Here is a 19,051-nt window from a genome sequence, read left to right as displayed (position 1 = left end):
AGGAGGAGGGGGAGGGTGATGCGTTTATTAATAAATACATAAGTACAAAAGTCACTCACTCCTCACACATCTTAATAAAAAAAATATTCGAGTCAATGTTTAGGTTGGCGCCTTTTTTTTTTTTTTTTGTCTTTACATCATCTTTCCAAGTTGGCATTTTCTGACCTTTTTTGTTTACTTTCATTTATTTTCTACTTATTTTATTATTATTTTCTAAGGCAATTCGAATGCCCGAGGGAGCGCAGGAGACCAATGGCAGAAGTGTGGACACGTGGGTCTGTTTGTTTGTCTGAGTTGTCTGTTTGTTCGTTTGTTCGTGCCTCCTCCCCTCACGGAGCTGCCGTTACGGCTGTTTTGTGACCACCTGCTGAGACTCGCGGCCAGGTGAACGCACGTCGGGGGAGGGGTCCGACGCCCGCATCATTAGCTCGTAAAACCTGACGTGGCTGAAGTGGCCCTTGAGGTGGTACAGCAGGTAGATGTTGCCGATCTTACAGTTCTTGGACACCTGTATGACTGTTCGCACGTTGTATTTGGCGTCCTTGGGCTTGGCAGTGCGGAGCAGGTAGGAGCGCACGCAGGGCAGCAACATGGTGAGCAGGAAGACGATGTAGCAGAAGGTGATGACGCTGAGGACGATGAGCCACAGCCAGAGGCCCAGGAACACCTTCTCGTACAGCTCCATGAGGGTGAGTTAGCAACCGAACTTATCCGTCCGGTCTTTCACCAGCTGGTACTCGTTGGACAGCTCGCATTCAGCGAAGGGCGGGAAAGTCTGGGACATGTAGTAGGTGAAGGTGCGAGGGTCACGGTTGTCCTGCAAGGCCTTGAAGCCGTACTGGATGAAGTGGCCCTGCAGGATGATGTTCAGGTAACAAATGGTGAACACGTCGATGGCCAGCGCCACCACGTTCACGAGAAAGTACTTCCAGTAGAGGCCGTTGTGCGCAATGAAGGTGTGATAGACGTAGTGCACCGAGTGCTCCACCAGCTAGTCCTTCATCTGTTCTTGGCAGGGCGCGTCGGTGGCCAGATCCTCAAGCAGCTTCTTGCAGCGGGGGTTGTCGAAGCCCTTGGACACCTTCCTGGGGATGTAATCGACGCCGGCCAGCACCAGCAGCGACCAATGTATCCAGCTGTAGAAGAGGATGTAGCGGCGGGGGCCATTGTCTTACACGTAGGGTTAGGAGAGGCAGATGTTTTTGTAGTCAGGATCCACATCCTCCTTGGCGTTGAAGTGCGACACGCAGGTGATCACGTCACGGTAATACCTGTGCGGGGGAGGCGTGGTTAACGCTAATTGTTTGGAGGGGGCTGCCTACCTGACTGCTTATTGTTTCTTACAGGTAGTAAATACAGGCGATCCCGTCATTCCGGGGCCTGCTCAAAGGGCAGGTGAGCCTGACTGATTAATTAATACCTTGGCTGGTGATGCTACCTGTGCGATTATTGTTTTGAGATAATGAAAGCAGTGTGTGGGAGAGCGCGCAGGTAATGATGTCACCATATTGCTTGCACAGAGGGAGGGGGAGGTAATGGACCGTATTGGCTATACAGGCAGCGCCACACGTGGCCCGTCGGTGAACTGTCAAAGCAGTACATTCCATAAAATTCAAGTTCTGTACTAGAGTGCGTTTGAGGCTGCCTCCAGTATACAGGGCCTTGGTACCGCCACCGGTCCAAGCCAACGACTGCACACACTTTACTCCTACCCGATTTCCTGACTACTATTTGACTTGGAGAAAAACGGAAATCGGGTAGGAGTGAAGTGTGTGCAATCATCGGCTTGGGGCGATGGCGGCACCATGGCCGTGTATCCCGGACAGCTTGGAGTTGAGTGGTCACATGTGGCGCTGCCTGCAGAGCCAATACGGTCCATTAATGGCCTCGTCCTCGGCCCTAACCAGCTGGCATCGTAATTACTATTGATTTTTTTCCCAAGACTCTTAAAGGCGCGCCACATGTTCGAACGAAGGTAAGCAGGAGCAAAAAAGCATTGAAAATATTGCTCCTCACATCCTGCAATGTCTGATGATGATGATGATTCTTTGTGTTTTGATATCCAGGAGCGAGACAATAACATGAGGGAGTTGACAGCATCGTAAAAGTAGTAATATAATTATGGAAGGTTTATAAATGGATTAATCTTCAGTAACAATAGGCTTACGTCTTCATCTCTTCAACTGCTGGGGTTTTTTTCTTTCTATTTTTTCTTCGGTAGTTGAGAAAAAAAGGTAAGCGAAGCTTGACAAACAAACTACTACTACTACTACTACTACTACTACTACTGCTACTACTACTACTACTACTATTACTACTACTACTGTTACTACTACTCCTATTACTACTACCAGGGCCGGATCCAGACCCCAAATCTGATAGATGCCAATTTTGTCAGAATCTTGTTACGGTTTATCGATCGCGCGCGTGCAAGGCCAGCTGGGGGCCTTGTTTTTTTGTGCATTTAGAGACAAATGAAGTGAATTGAGTGGGGTTAAAAATGAATTGTCAAGGAGTATGCTTGACTAATAATGATTAAGTATTCAGAAATAAAACACAACTATCAATACTAATCTTTCAGTACTAATTATATCAGTAGTAGTAGTAGTAGTAGTAGTAGTAGTAGTAGTAATAGTAGTAGTAGTAGTAATAATAATAATAATAATAATAATAATAACAATTGTCATAAAACAAACTACTATAATAATTAGAGAAGAAGCCACTCGTTTAACTTAATAATATTATGATGGCAGCTACTGACAAATATGGTAAATTACCCTTCAAACAACATGTATTGTTAGCTGTACTTACTATAATCTGGTCACCATGATGGATTAAAGGAGAGAGAGAGAGATAGACAGAGAGAGAGAGAGAGAGAGAGAGAGTAGTAGTAGTAGTAGTAGTAGTAGTAGTAGTAGTAGTAGTAGTAGTAGCAGCAGCAGCAGCAGCAGCAGCAGCAGCAGCAGCAGCAGCAGCAGCAGTAGTAGTAGTAGTAGTAGTAGTAGTAGTAGTAGTAGTAGAAGGAGGAGGCTGGAGGAGGAAGAGGAGGAAAAATAGCCGTCCTAGTATGGAAGTTTCACTGTGTCTTCCCTATCAACTAGACCGCTGGCAGGTGTAGCGTGAAAAACAGTTGCCCGTGAAAAACTGTTGCCTCCCATCTGCGCATGCGTGGCCCGGTACGGCCTGTCTGCTCCCAGACTCGGCAGAGCACGGAGGCCTCGCGTCTCCCATCACGCAATGCCTGATCTTGATCTTACAGGTGACTTGGGATTTCTTCCACATCAGACCTTTGTAACGGCAACACCTATATAAAAAAAAAAAAAAATAGCACACATAAACAAACAGTACCCATCATACTTTCTACTGCCTACTCCTAACATACCATATTCATTCTCTCCTGGAACTCTTTCACTGCCACAATTTTCCTCTCAGTCGTCTCCCCACACAGCCTCAACAGCAGCAATATCCATTATCTCCCTGTCCTTTCAGTCACTTCTTTCATCTGGATAATTATTTTCATCATATCCATTCGTATGTTGTTGTCTTATTTTTACCAGCTCGTTCACTGGATGGGCAATGGTAGGGCCCGACAGAGTAGCTAGGCTTTAGGGCCCGTACTTATAAAGAAATTTATGTGAGACGTAAACTGAAACATATCCGAGTATTAACAATGACGAGACATAACCCCACTCCTTATGTTTCACCCCCTCAACATAACCAGCTCGACATAAGCGAGTATTAGTACATCGTTGCCAACCCCTGAGCTGCACCTATGAAAGGCATACCAACTCAAAATAAAATGTTGGCATTTGGTATAATTTTGATGTTAAAAGCATATTGACGTATTGGAAATATGTATAAAATAAAATAAAGTATTTTCGGGTATTGTTGACGATGCATAGACCAACATCACATGGAATAATGATAAAATTAAGGACGTAGCCCCTCAAACATGTAAACAAACATTCCCGCGAGCTTCAAGCTAGCAGTCAGCAGCCATGGACGCCAACAGCCAGCCACGACCTCTAGAGCCCCTCAGCAGCCAGCGAGGTCAGCAGCAACAGCAGCAGCAGCTACACCAGGAGCAGAAGCCACATCAGCAGCAGCAGCAGCAGGAACAGCCTCCTCGGCAGACACGACACCGCCACGCCAATTGCTGCTCTGCTGAGGCGAAGGCGAAGGCGTGGGGCAGCATTGTCTCTGGCCTAGCGGCACTCCACCCTGGCTTCAGTAGGTGCATAAAGCAGTGCCAGAGACGCTGGCAAACTGTCATGCAAGAAGCAAAAACTAAAATTAGTGCCTACCAAAAGGTCAGGAATGGAACAGGTAAGATTTTTCTTGAAATAAAATGGTATTCATGAAGTGCAAGGAATGGTTAACAAGCAAAGTGACAGTCCTGTAAATGTCAATGCTTATTAAGTGCTTGATGGAAATAACATTTGTAATGTATTGCCTTTTCTTTTCAATCAAGGAAATTCAACTGACTGCACTCGTGTACCAAAAAAAAATATATATATATATATATATAGATATATATATATATATATATATATATATATATATATATATATATATATATATATATATATTCTTCTAGGTGGTGGCCTTCCGCCTAAGCCCCTCGGGGAGTTAGAGGTCATCATCGCTGATGTGCTGGGAGAGGGGAACGTCTCAGTTAGTTCCGTTGACAGGGCAGTGGTGGACCCTTTTCCAGTTAGCACTCAAGATGTTCCTGAAAACGGGTGGGTAAATAAAACTTTAGTCATGTATAAATATTTACAGAGCCCTTACATGTCTAAGTGCCGCCCCAGCAAACTTCTCAGTGACGCCCCCCCCCCTCACCCACCCACCCCCACCCCAATCACCACTTCCCACCTCCACCACGTACCTTTACTGCCTATGACCCTAATTTGGGCAATGTGATAATCGGATACCAGTATACATAATAAAATATGCTTTTGCTGTCTGTGCCGTATAATTAAGTGAAATTTAAAAAAATAAAAAAATTAATAAATAATAGGAAAAAGCATTCCTCAGACTGCAGTGTGGTTGTTATTGTTATTTTCTGAAAAATATTGATTTTAAAATAATTTTGTCAGCCTTGTGGGCGGCAGGTTCAGGCTAGAATTGCCGCCCCCCAAAAATTGCCACCCCTGGCTTCCCCCCCCCCCCCCCCCCATGTGAGGGCTCTGAATATTTACTAAACGTTATTTGTACAATCATTAGTAAAATTTGTTATTTCCAATCCTTGATGATCGTCGTATTTCTGTCTACTCTAGCTTGTTTGTATGATACACTGATTTGTTATAATTTAGGAATTCTGTACCAACTTTTTATTAAGGTTACAAGCAGACAATATGGATTAACCTAAAATGTCTTATAGGTGTCATTTATTTGTATTACATGTATTGCTTTATGAAGTGTGTCTCATATGTCTGACATTACTTCGTCATTTCAAAAATAATAATAAACATTCTTAAATCCAAATGTACAGAAATATTACTCTAACATGTACATGACATTTCCAAATGATTTATCAGTTGTGTTAGTTCATTTTACTGAGAAATGCCTTTGTCAGGTAGATTGTAGATTTAAAGTTCTCCAAAATAGGTCTCGCTGTTAATGTTGAAAATAATTTGTTGCTTTCCTTTTAGAAAACTGCAGTACACAAGGAGGAGGTATTGCTCTCCATCTCCTAAAGTCCACAGTTTTCTGCTTAAAGTATTAGTATAGAATACTATTACATATTATTATTATTATTATTATTATTATTATTATTATTATTATTATTATTATTATTTACCCAATACTATCATGTTTCTTATGCAGTCCATATTAGGGCAATCATGGAATCAAACAGTGAGGAACAATGCGTACAGAAATTTATTTAATTGCTATTGAGAGCTGACTTGAAAATGTCTTGAGACATCCTTCCTAGTAATAATAAAAATAAAACGGTCTATTAAGTGATTGCAGCTGTAAAGCTGAAAATATACACGTTAAAAATACAAATTTTGAAATATACTTGAAAAAAATGGGAAATTACAATATGAAAAGGGTATAGAAGGTCAAAAAAGGGTCAGGTCGCCGCTGATGGCAGGGGAGCAGGTAGAGGCGGTGTCAGCCGTCACTCAGCTTATGGGCTTAGCGATGGCCTGTAATCTATCCAGCCGGTGAGACATGATAGGAAGAGGTGGACCGAGCGGCAGTAGGCGTGGGAACATCTAATGTCTGCACTGCCTTATATGTTGAACGGCGTGCTGATTGCCCCACCCATGACTCCACCTCAGTGACGGGCCTCAACACTGCATTGCAACTGAACAGAGTTCTCCCAGCAGCATGATGGTCGGGCTGGTGTACCTCGGGGCACCTGGGACGTCGGCTGGATAGGAAGGCCGTGTCGATGTCACACTGACCATCTCTAAACTTCAATGTCTTCACGGCACCATAAACGCATAGCACTCACTGTCTGTCACCATGATTAAGCTTGGTGTCACAATAGTTTCTTACGATGTTGGGTTTTTGATGAAAAGGGAGAGGGGGATGGGGGGGCAGGGGAGAGCCCAATAGGCTGGCCCCGGGCTACTCCATTCGGAGCGCCGTGACCCACGTCTGACCTCGGTCAGGTCTGCTTACTCGTGAACAATGCTAGTTGTCCTTAATGACGTAGGCATAACGTACTGAACAGCAGAGCACCAAAGAAATGACCTCTGGAACACACACTCCTTTCCTGCAAAAGCTTTTCAACACAAACTGTATTGTTTCCATAAATGGGGATGTAAGTCAAATAACACAAAAAATTATGAGTGCAGATACTGATGGATGTATTTTTGCCAGGAGTCTTCAGGTGGATGTCACACCACCTGTCCCTCCCCAACCCAGCACAGACACACCTCAAACCACCACCACACCACCACCAGTAGTTCCTGCCGCTGCAGCTTCCTCCAGTACACCAGTTGGGACCTGCACCATGTTGGTGGATGAGGAGGAGCTGCAGTTCCTCCGCCTGAAGAGGGAACTTGATCTGCAGGCTTCTGAGTTGCAACTGGAGATAAAACAGGCAGAATTAAAAAAAAAAATTAAACAAGAAACTGAGAATTTAGTTAAAAGTAGTGAAAATATAAAACTACAAAACATCCTACTCGAACTGCAAATAAAAAAAACTACAGTAACACTCAAACACACTCCACCCTGCCGCTACTACCCAACACACTCCAGCCTGTCTCTCCTCTTCTTTTGCAAAATCCACCCTGTCTCTACTCTCACACACTCCACCCTATCTCTACTCTCTTTCGCACACTCCACCCTGGCTCTACTCTCTTTCGCACACTCCACCCTGCCTCTACTCTCTTTCGCACACTCCACCCTGCCTCTTCTCTCCAACACACTCCACCCTGTCTACCCTGCCGGTACTCCTGTAATACATTTTTCCTTAGGATCTGCATTACGTAGTTTTCCTACATAGTTATTTATTATAAAGGAATTTATTTATTTGTTTATTGTTAAAAAGGAAATCATTTATTGCTTAATATTAGGAAAAAAGGAAAGACAATCATGAGTATATTGGCTGTTTTGAAACATATATACTGGTGAAAATTTCTTACCAAATACTGTACTAAATTTATTTGAATACTGAGTATAGCTTCTGCATTTATTAGTGACACGAATGTGGATTTGTAATAAGTATCTCTCTCTCTCTCTCTCTCTCTCTCTCTCTCTCTCTCTCTCTCTCTCTCTCTCTCTCTCTCTCTCTCTCTCTCTCTCTCTCTCTCTCTCTCTCAAAACCACACACAATTGTATTACAGACACACACACTTGGAAGTAGGTGTGGAATTAACCTGTTGATGGGTCGGGAAGCCTCACACAGCTGCACGAGGCTGAGGCTGAGGTCTGCCACTGCAACAAAAATTGAAACATTGCAATAGTAAGATTCTTTAAATGAAATTTTTAAATTAAACACTGAGCAGCATGGAACGATACAGGCAGATACACAAAACATTTAATTTTTATATTTGTAACTTACTTGAAGTGAAGGTTGACAAACTCATCCCTGTAGCGCAGACCTTCCCGAACTCGTCCATGTACAGGTGGTAGTGGGACAGGTGGGTCTTCGTTAAGAACTACACCATCACCATCACCTTCGTCCTCTCCTTCCTCGGGTACAGGGAGATGTCTGTCTTTGCAGATGTTGTGCAAAATAGCACACACCTACAGATAGAGTTAATATTAATAAGTAATAAAAATTATTGTTGTGTAGTGGTCGATACAGTATTAAGATGTGATCATCACTTGATTATCACTTGATTGTCTACATACCTGTATTAATCTACACACATATGCAGGAGGGCTGACTCTGATTTCACCATGGAGCACATGAAATCTCCGCTTCAACTGGCCAATCCCCCTTTCCACTGTGCTCCTTGTCCTTTTGTGTGCTCTGAAATATTTAATTAATGACAATGTAGTGATACTGTAAAAATTGGTTTTGCAACTAAACTTAAAAATAACTTTCGGATAATCTTAAAAATAGCGGCTCCTAGCGGGTGCGCATTAAGGGCACGGTGTGGTGGTAATTACAACATTACTAGCACATACGACGGGGTTTTGACAAGCGGTCAGGCGTGTTTATGTCACAAGGGGTGTATTTCTCCACGCGGGCCGCACAATTTTTTCCAAGTCGATGGGCGATGAGACTGGCTTGCAGGAGGCTGGTGAAATGCGTGTGTTTGTTTGTGTGTGTGCATGTACTGTGACGTACTGTCACGTACGAATTCTGCAGCTTTTCACACTTGTAGGGTTAGGAGGGGGAGGACAAGGGAAGAACGAATTAGACACGAAAAAATGTATATGTAATTTATTACGCGTCTTTCTGCCTTCAGCCAAGGCATGACACTCTTGCCCCAATGTATTACGTTGAAAATGAAGTTGAAATCTAAGCCATAACATAATCTGCTTGGGTTTCCTTTGGAGAGTATTGCCCCAAATTTAGGGATTTTTTCACGTTAAGGGATATTCGGGTTTCCTCACCTGCAGCTTGGATACCTTAAACTCCTCACCTCCGTCACTTCTGTCTGTGTCATGGCATTGGAAAGGTGTACCGACTGCGATTTTGGCCTCATTGACTTCTGCTTGCGGTACTTTGGGAAAGCAAGAGACTTGCTTGACTTGTGTGTTCGCCACAAACAATATCGAGCGGTTGTGGAGGGAAGCAAAAAGAAGAGTGCCCCTCTTTGGCAGGAGGAACAAGCACTTTGTGGGGTACCTCGCAAGGTGCATGTTTCTTATGGCCATTAATGACCCTAACAAACGCTTGCATGTCTTCCTTCAAGAGGCAGCTGCACTTTATAACCCCTATAACCGCCCACAGGAGACGCCTGCCGCATCTACTTCCTCTAAATTTTGTAAGTATTTCTGAGGCCATTCTATATTTTTGTTGTTAGGTCGTAAAGTTCGGTTGGGATAATTTAAGAAGGGGGGGGGGTCCAGGGGTGGTCGAGGGGGGTAGTTAGCTGTTAGGTCGTAAAGTTCGGTTGGGGTAGTTTAAATATATTCGACATGCAGTGTGGCCCGTCAAAAAATTACGCGGCGCGGGACGGATTGGGAGGGGGTTCACTATGCTTGCCTTACTTTCGAGACAAGGGAATTTTCCTTAATTTAGGGATTTTTCTGGGGAAATTGTGGAGGGGGAATTTTCAGTGATTTGGGCTTCCCCCCTAAACCCCGCTTCCCCACAGGCCCCCAGGCTTGTCTTGGGGGGTAGATGGGCTAGGGTGGTGGAGGGGGTGGAGCCTCTATTCTTAAGATTTACCAAACTTTCCTTAAGAAAGTCATGTTTCACACTAAGTTCATTAACCCTACCCACCTTACATTTTCCCCCTCATAGACTAGTATGTACTAGCAATACTGAAATTTCCAAAAAAAGATTAAGCCTAACTGTAACAACCTAAAATTGCAGCAACCTTTTCTAGACAATGCCTTGTCAAGTTTCAAATTAGCACTGCAGTGTCATGGGACAACAATATTGTTTCTGTAAGATTTATAATCCTGCAGTTAAGAGTTGTTATGCTAGATTTTTCTAATGAACATACAAGGGGTTTTAAGGGGAAGTAAAGCACACCCATGATTGGAAAAAGGATGAATGAAAGGATGAATGCATTGTTAGCTAATCATAGTATTGTTACCCAACTTAGCTAATTCTCCTACATTAGTGTAGTTTGCATGGCCTAAGCCTGAAATGATAAGCAATGATGAAAGATATTACGGCAATCCTATCACAAAGTGGTCCCTATTGTCTCAGCTTCTCTACATGCCATGTTGCCAGTAATGCATTTTCTGCTGGTGTTACCTCAACCTCGACTCCCAAGGAGTGCCAGGCTGCAGTTCGGTTAGGTTAGATTAGGTTATATTAGGCTACGTTATGTTAGTATATATTATGCTACGTTAGATTAGGTTAGGTTAGGATGGGTTAGGTTAGGATAGTTTATATTAGGTTAGGTTATATTAGGTTAGGTTTGATTAGGTTAGGATAGGTCAGGTTAGATTATTAAGCTTGTTGAAGAGTGTGAGTGCAACACCATGGTAACACTGCAACACAGAATGCATTACTGGCAACCTAGCCCAGCGCGGGTAGAACAGATGAGGCCACTTTGCCATAGTAGAGACATTAATTACAACAGGAATGTCGGTGTGTGTGTGTGTGCACAAAAACTTACCTATTATAGGCGGACTGTGGGCCCGGTTGAGGTCGTACATAGGGTGTCAGGAGCCACTTCTTGGAGGGGTAGGCAGTGTCTCCCAAAAAGTGGCATCCTGCAGGGACCATACCCCTCTCGAACCCTGTGTACAGAGCACTTTCACGCAAGATACGTGCGTCATGGACAGACCCGGGCCAGTTTGCTGTTTGGTGTAAAATTCTCCCGTGTGTGTCACATACGACTTGCACATTTATAGAGTGGTGCCCTTTTCTGTTCACATACTCTGCCTCAAATTCCTTGGGTGCAACAATCCTCACATGTGTTCCGTCTACTGCCCCTACCACACCAGGGAATCCCGCAATTTCCTCAAACTCTCGCCGCTTCACCCGAGTTTCTTGCACAGTGAGGGGGAACTTGATGAAGCGTCTCACTATATGAGGCTGTGCAAGGGCGTACACAGTATCCCGGTTGACCCTGCTGACGGTCTGTTGTGAAGGCCCCAAGTCGTCGCTGCTACACTGCTGTAGTTTGCCCGTAGCAAGATACCTCAGTGTTATGAGGACCTTCATCTTAGGGGAGAGGGCTTGGTTCCTGTTTGTAGGAGCAGTCAAGGCCTCACGCACCAAATCGGTCACGAAGAGTATCCCTGCACGGTCCAGGCGGTACCTCTTGATCAATTCCGGGTCCGGAAGTTCATCAAGGATGTCTCTTCGTGCCCGAAAAGTCCTCAGCTGCCGCAGACGCGCACCCACTACCTCCGCCATCTTCACTGTTATGCTTCGCTTAGGTCGACCTAAGGAATGCAATGTTACCTCCACCCCGCGCGTAGCTGGCGAGTCAGTTTAGGTTCCGCTTAGTTGAAACCTAAGGGTTATGCTTCCCTTACGTCTCCGTGTCCGCCATTTTCTTGATTTATGCCTCACATAAGCGAAACATATTCTTTATAAGTACGGGCCCAGGCCATGAAGCCCTGCCTAGCTGGTCGGGGGGGGCACGGGTGCATCTTGCACCCGTAGCCGGAGCCGAGCGAGCAACTTAGCAGTCTATAAGCTGGCTCAAAGGCCAGAAGAGTTGCTCGCTCGACGAGTACTGGCGTTCCACTGATCCATTCCTACTCGCTCATACTTCTCACATTCCAGCGTCATGTGCTCAACTGTTTCAAACTTTCCACAGTCACACCTCTGGCACACTTTGCTGCGGGACTGAAATTTCAGAGAGAGAGAGAGAGAGAGAGAGAGAGAGAGAGAAGGGGCGGGGCCACGCACGTGCGGATGGGGAGGCAACAGTTTATCATGGGGCAACTTATTTTCACGCTACACCGGGGCGAGATGCCTGCCTGCACCAATGTCTATATAGTAACATGTCGGGACACTCTTTTGAATAAAACCGTCCCTTCCCGCGCATGACGTATTCTGGGGTACACAGCTGAGAGCTAGGGATGGGCAAGTACCGTTAATTTGAGTACCGGTAGTACCGGTACCGAAAATTCAAGTACCGTTAGTACCGGTACCGGTACCGGTACCCGAAGGAGTTTTTTTTTTCTTAATGACTTCTGATGAAATTCCCAAATAAATTTCCTGTAAAGAAAACTCTCTCTCTCTCTCTCTCTCTCTCTCTCTCTCTCTCTCTCTCTCTCTCTCTCTCTCTCTCTCTCTCTCCTTCAACTTAATATCAACTAGAGTAGAAATGCAACGTTTTGGAGCCTTCTGATCAATGTAAAATCACTTAGGTTTAAGGACAGACCACCTAGTCTGGACCATGGGGTCTGTGTGGTCTGATTTTTTATGTAAATCTATGTAAATCTCTCTCTCTCTCTCTCTCTCTCTCTCTCTCTCTCTCTCTCTCTCTCTCTGAATGAAGTGAATATTTATTTTTTCAATAAAAAAATAGCATGTATAGTTATTATGGATGTAGTCGATCATAGTCTAATAACAATAAAAATATTTATTAGCAACTTAAAAAAGAAAAAGAATCGGACATTAAGAATCATCCAGTAACTCCAATAAATAAATCAAATAATAAAATAATGGAAACGTGATGGAAGCCGAGCGTCACTTAGATCCTCACGGTACCGGTACGAGCGTCAATGCGCAGTGCAGAGTGATCATGAAGCTTCCCGGAACCCAAGTGATCATGAGGCTTCACGGTACCAGTACCGATACCGGGTACCGCGAGGAATCGATTCTTCGCGGTACCAGGTACCGATACCTGGTACCGGTACCTGGTATCGGTACTGGTACCGCGAAGCCTCATGATCACTTGGGTTCCGGGAAGCTTAATGATCACTCGGCACTGCGCATTGCTGCTAGTACCAGTACCGTTTGGATCTTAGTGACGCTCGGCGCTCGCCCGCCTCCATGCGGTCTGGGCCCTGTGTAGACGCTGAGCTGACCGTCTCCCCAAGTTCCCACCATTTTGTCCTGCTTTCCGTTTCCATCACAGCTCCCGTTTCCATTATTTCATTATTTTATTTAATTATTGGAGTTACTGGATAATTCTTCATGTCCGATTCTATTTCTTTTTTAGGTTGCTAATAAATATTGTTATTGTTATTAGACCATGATCGAGTAGTCGAGTACTCATATCACCGAGATATCCACTCACTGAGTGGTGATCTCTCTCTCTCTCTCTCTCTCTCTCTCTCTCTCTCTCTCTCTCTCTCTCTCTCTGAATGAAGTGAATATTTATTTTTTCGATAAAAAAAATAGCATGTATAGTTATTATGGATGTACTCGATCATGGTCTAATAACAATATTTATTAGCAACCTAAAAAAAAAATCGGACATGAAGAATTATCAATAAATCCAATAAATAAATCCGAGCAACTGGTACCGGTACCGAGCAATCTGGTACCGGTACCGTACCGTTTAGCTGGTACCGTTAGTACCAGTACTGGTACCGGTACCTGCCCACCCCTACTGAGAGCTCAGTCGCTCTGAAGTCACGGTCGTGTGTGGTGTTGCGGCCGTGTCCGCTCGCCATCGCGATACTTTTCCCCATCGACGCCATGCCCAACACTTGTGCAGTTTTATATATATAGCTATTGTAAGCGCCGCCCGAGCATTTCAAATTTGGCGCTTCGTTGTAGTGTACTCTCCAGTTTTGCAACTCTCATATATATGTAACTTGTATTTGTTATTTTGATACATTTATAATTTTACATGTTGTATGGTGGCCAGTTTGAGGTTGCTTGTCTCATTTTTTGTCATGTAAGTTTCATGTGGATTTCGTGTGTTGTGGTGATCGCTAGGTAGGGGGTAGGAAAGAGCCTTGGAGGCGGCAGAGGTTCAAGACACTCGTCCAGCACGACGCCGCTGTAGCCGCCCTCCACAAGAATGAGATAGCGACACCGTGCTATTGTTGTTTGTGCTTACTGTTGCAAGATGGGAGAGGACTGGGAGGTGGATTTGGCTCGCAGGAGGTTGCTCGTTGAGGCATGGGAAGGGTTATAATCTTGGTAAGTGAACAACGCTGAGCCGGCATATTGGCTGATGCTTCATATTTATAAACGCCATATTTAGGGTTTGCATTAGTGCTACTTTATTTGTGAGCCATACTGTGTGAGCCAAAGTGCCTATGTATTATGTATGTCATTGTGATTGTGAAAATATGTTTACAGAAACAAGTACACCCATGTCAGCTGTTTGGTGGAGGAATAAAGGCCAGTCTGACGTGAGGAGGTTGAGTTGTGCCAGTTGGAGGGAGCGGTCTCCTACAGTTTCAAGATTAGGATATGAAGATTTTCAAGATCATCCCAGTCCAAGATACTCTCCATTCTCAAGATTGGCAACGATCAAGTTGGAAGTGTCAAGATCGTCCTGTTCAGTGGCACGGATGTCCAGGTCTCCTTGTTACCACACCAGGCTACAGGAACATCTACATCACAGGTGTTGAATTTGTTTTGTCATTCATTAATTTGGATTAAGCATGGAAAGGTACACTATTGTACAACTCAAGGAGCAACTTGAGTGGAGAGGTTTGAGCTCCACTGGTAGCAAAGCTGATCTGTTTATTAGGTTGCAAGAAGCCCAACAGCATGAGGAAATTACAGAGCAGCAAACCAAAAGAAAGTATGATAAGCAGGTGAACCCTGAGGACAGTGTATCACGAGTGTCAAGTAGGCGTTCCAATACTTCAAGGTCAAGTGGTAGGAATTCTATTGTACAACGCATAGCGGCAGAAGCTGCGGATCAGGCAGCTCTTAAGCTTAAGGCATCTCACTTGCTACAAATGCAGCAGTTAGAGAATGCGGAATGCAAGTTGAGACAGGAAAAGGAATTGCTGGAAGTTAAGGTTAAATTACAGGAAGCTGAAGCTAGGGAAAAGGTGCTGACAGACGTACTGGAGAGGTTTGGTGACAGCAAGATTTCACTACAATCACACCCAAAGTGTCAAAGCCTCAATCCTAATGCTGAAATGTATTATCCCCCTACAGGTGTTAATGATTTGGGAGGTGCATTTTTGGAGGTTAATGAGTCTGCTATACCTAAGGTTTCCCAAGTTACTAATGTTGCCTTCCAGCCACCTGTCTCTCAACCTGCTATACCCCAGCTTGAATTCCAACCACTGGTCTGTGAGAATAGGGTTCAGCCTAATTCAGGTTCAGCTCCTACTCACTTAATGGATACCCTTATAGCTTACAATCTGAAAGGTTTAATGCCCAAGGCTGAAGTTCAGAAATTTGGTGGTGACGTAACTCAGTATAAGTTGTTTGTCAGGGCATTTAATAGTATAATTAGCAGTAAGCTCACTGATGAGGAAGAAAAGCTCTTGTACCTTGAACAGTTCACCTTTGGTAAACCAAGAGAAAGTGTTAGAGCTTGTAGTCATATGGGGCATCCAGAAGGATATAAGGAAGCAAGGCGTCTCTTGGAGAAGAAATATGGCAATGAAGAAAAAATAGCTGCGGCTCATGTTTACAAGATATTAGGATAGCAAAACTTAAAGGATGATGATGTCGAAGGATTTGATGACTTCTCTGTTATGCTCAGGACTTGACTTAATGCCTTATTAGGAGGTTCACAGGGAGCCAAGGAAGTTGAACACCCTCGGACTATGAGGAAGATAGTGGAGAAGCTTTCACATCCAGTGCAGGATAGATGAAGAGTTAAAGCAAATAAGGTTTTTGAGAATAGCAATAGAACAGTAACATATAAGGATTTGGTGGAATTCATTGAACAAGAATGTAGGATAATGGCTGATCATTTGTTTGGGAAACATCTTTTTAGGACAAAAGGTACAAAGAAGGATGGCAAATCACAGAGTTTAGACAGCAAATCAAAGATGCCTGTGAAGGACCATATAAAAGGAAAATATGTGAATGTAATAACTGTTGGGGAGTCATCTCCTCCTAAGCCTTGCTGTGTGTGTTGTAACAAGCAGCATTACCTTGATGGGTGTGATGATTTAAAGGCAAAACCACATGAGGAAAGACTGGAGTTTGTACAAAGGAACTCTTTATGCTTTGGATGTCTGCGGAAAGGTCACTCGTCTAAAGATTGTCGTAGGAGGAAAGTTTGTCAAGTTTGTAAAGGTAGACATCCCACACTTCTACACAGGGATTCAGCCACTCAAGGCAAAGCAGAGCAGAAGTCAAATGACCGTCAGGCAAATGACTTGACTCAATCAGTAAAGGTCCATGCTAAGAGGGTACACGAGGGATATAGATCACCCGATATTAAATTATCAGTCATTCCAGTAAAAGTACGTGACAGTGCTGGACAGCTGATTCCAACCTTAGCCTTCCTCGATGGTGGTAGCACAGCTACATTTTGAACAGAGGACTTGTTGAATAAGCTTAATTCAAAAAAAAACTATTCCAACACAGTTATCCATTTCTACAATAGAAAAGGATGGAATTAAAGTAGACAGTCTCATGGTGGCAGGTTTGGAAGTTTGTGACCCTGATGAAAATAATCTCATATCCTTACCTCCAGTATTTACTGTGAAAAAAATTGCCAGTAGCAGAGGATGATGTCATGACCCAGGAAGATTTAAAAGAATGGCCACATTTGCAAGATTTAGAGATTACCACACTTATGATAGGAAACAATGTGCCACAGGCTGTGGAGCCATGGGAATTTATACATAGCCCTAAGGAAGGAGGTCCATTTGCAGTCAAATCAAAGCTAGGGTGGATAGTTCATGGGCAACCCAAGAACCAAGGCTCTACACCTGTTAGAGTAAACAGAATCAAGGTGCAGGAGGTTAACTTGGATCAGATGCTAACACATATGTACAATCATGAGTTCTTACATGTGTATTCAACAGACAAGGGGCTCTCTGAGGAAGATAAGCAGTGGAATGCTAAGGTTGAAAACAGCTGTCGGACAACTGCCAGTGGTCATTAGGAAAGAGCTTTGCCCTTAAAGGATGGGGTGTCTACCTTACCAAATAACAAAATGTTAGCAGTTAAGAGGTTAGAAAGTCTTAGAAGAATTTTTTTGAGTAATGAAAAATTTCATACCGACTATTGTACATTTATGTTAGATGTGATTAACAAGGGCTATGTAGAAAAGGTTCACCCTGAAGACAAATCTAAGGAAACAGGGGTGTGGTACATTCCCCATCATGGTATATATCATCACCAGAAGAAAGATCAATTACGCATTGTGATGGATTGTGCTGCTAAGTATAGGGGAGTGTCTCTTAATGATATTCTGCTTCAAGGTCCTGATTTAACAAATCCACGAGTAGATGTGATGCAAAGGTTCAGACATGGATCCAATGCTTTCATGGGAGATATCAGGTCAATGTTCTATCAAGTAAAGGTGCCTCCAAAGGACAGAGATTATATGAGGTTTTTGTGGTGGCCTAATGGAGACTTTATCACGATCCAGAACAGTATCGTATGACAGTTCACCCTTTTGGTGCAAAATCATCTCCCAGTTGTGCTAACTTTGCGTTACGCAAGACTGCTTTTGATCATAAGAAATATTCAGTGGAAACACGTCAAGCACTATTGGACAATTGTTATTGTAACGGTCCGAATGTGAGTGAACGAGAATGTGAGTAAGTCAGTGAGTAACAGAGTGAGTAAGTGTGAGCGAGTGGGAGCGTGAGTGAGTGAGAGTGAATGAGTGAAAGAGTGCATGGGTAGCTGAGGAATGTAAGTGCGTAAAAGGTTATGAGAAGATAACACGGCGAGCGAATGAGCGAATATATGAACGAGTTACTGAAATCCCTCATCTCAAAGCCTCGAACCCCTCCAAGAAACCAATAACTAGTTAGTTAGATAGGTAGGGGTTTGATTGTAAAAGAATGTTCCGGAAGGGAGAGAGTCAGTAATGCGGGGTTAAAAGATCACGTGATGGAAGGGAGAAGCTGATGAGTAAGCGAGGAGGAGGAGGAAGAGGACCAGAAGCGGGAGAGAAGTGAGGAGACGAGTACCACGGCAGCAAGCCAGAAGCTTGGAGGACGTACACATCACCCACGGCCTGCTGTGTGAGGCGGGCTAGCAGGAGACGAGCAGCAGCCCTAGCAAGGAAAGGCAGCGAGTTGGAGTTGAGTGAGAGCGGTGTCCATCTCTCCACTCAGCCCCCCCCGAAAAACCACCCACGGCCTGCGGGGTGAGACGGACTACAGGATGGGAACTTGTATGGCGGCGTAACCTGCCCCTCGACTGTCCTGGGGGCCGAAATACCACTGCCCCAAGCTGCTCCCTACATCAAAGGGCGCTCGCCTCTTGACACCGCCCGAGCCGCTCCATCTCCACATCAAGCGGCGCCCGTCTGTCCAGCACCAGGACCGCCCATTCCCATCGTGGACGTCCCCTGCCGAGCCCGACACTCACGCCAGCTCCTCCTCCTCCGCATCCAGCAACTAGAGCTAAGCATTCTGTGTATTCCCCAAATCTCCCTTGTGCCGGTAACTAGCTAGATTAAAGGCCTACAGCCTGTCGGTCATTCATTTTTTTCTAATTTTTATTAGTACTTCGCTAACCTTTGCAAATAAACCAAATACATATTTATATATAACCTTACTGAGTGTTATCATTTGGAGCCTGTTTTGCTGCTCATTTGAGATTACTGAACCATACACACCTCCCCCCCCCAATAGTACAGTATCACCATCCAGTTTCTTAATGCTGTCTCAAAAAGTGGTTCCCACGGAAATCCTCCCACCTTCCATAATTAACCACATAAGTAATGCCCTTCTGGTCACAAACTTCGGAACGAGTGTTCACTTGTCCTGAGGCCTTAACATCCGGGACCAGCGCTCGACGACTACCACGCTACCACATACCATCATAACCCTAGTGGTCGTTAAAAAGGGATGTAGCTTTTAATTTTTTATTTAATTTAACGCCCTTCTGGTCACAAACTTCGGAACGAGTGTTCACTTGTCCTGAGGCCTT

General features: G+C 44.3%; 1 pseudogene; it reads right to left on the bottom strand.

Annotated features, from left to right (window-relative positions):
* Positions 1–235: 235 nt before the first annotated feature.
* Positions 236–11,458, bottom strand: LOC126980803 (innexin inx2-like; annotated as a pseudogene).
* Positions 11,459–19,051: the final 7,593 nt, after the last annotated feature.

Source organism: Eriocheir sinensis, chromosome 45 (genome assembly GCF_024679095.1).
Source record: "Eriocheir sinensis breed Jianghai 21 chromosome 45, ASM2467909v1, whole genome shotgun sequence".
NCBI classification, from domain to species: Eukaryota; Metazoa; Arthropoda; class Malacostraca; order Decapoda; family Varunidae; genus Eriocheir; species Eriocheir sinensis.
The sequence above is the reverse complement of the archived record's forward strand: the minus strand, read 5'-3'. Positions and strand labels throughout refer to the sequence as shown.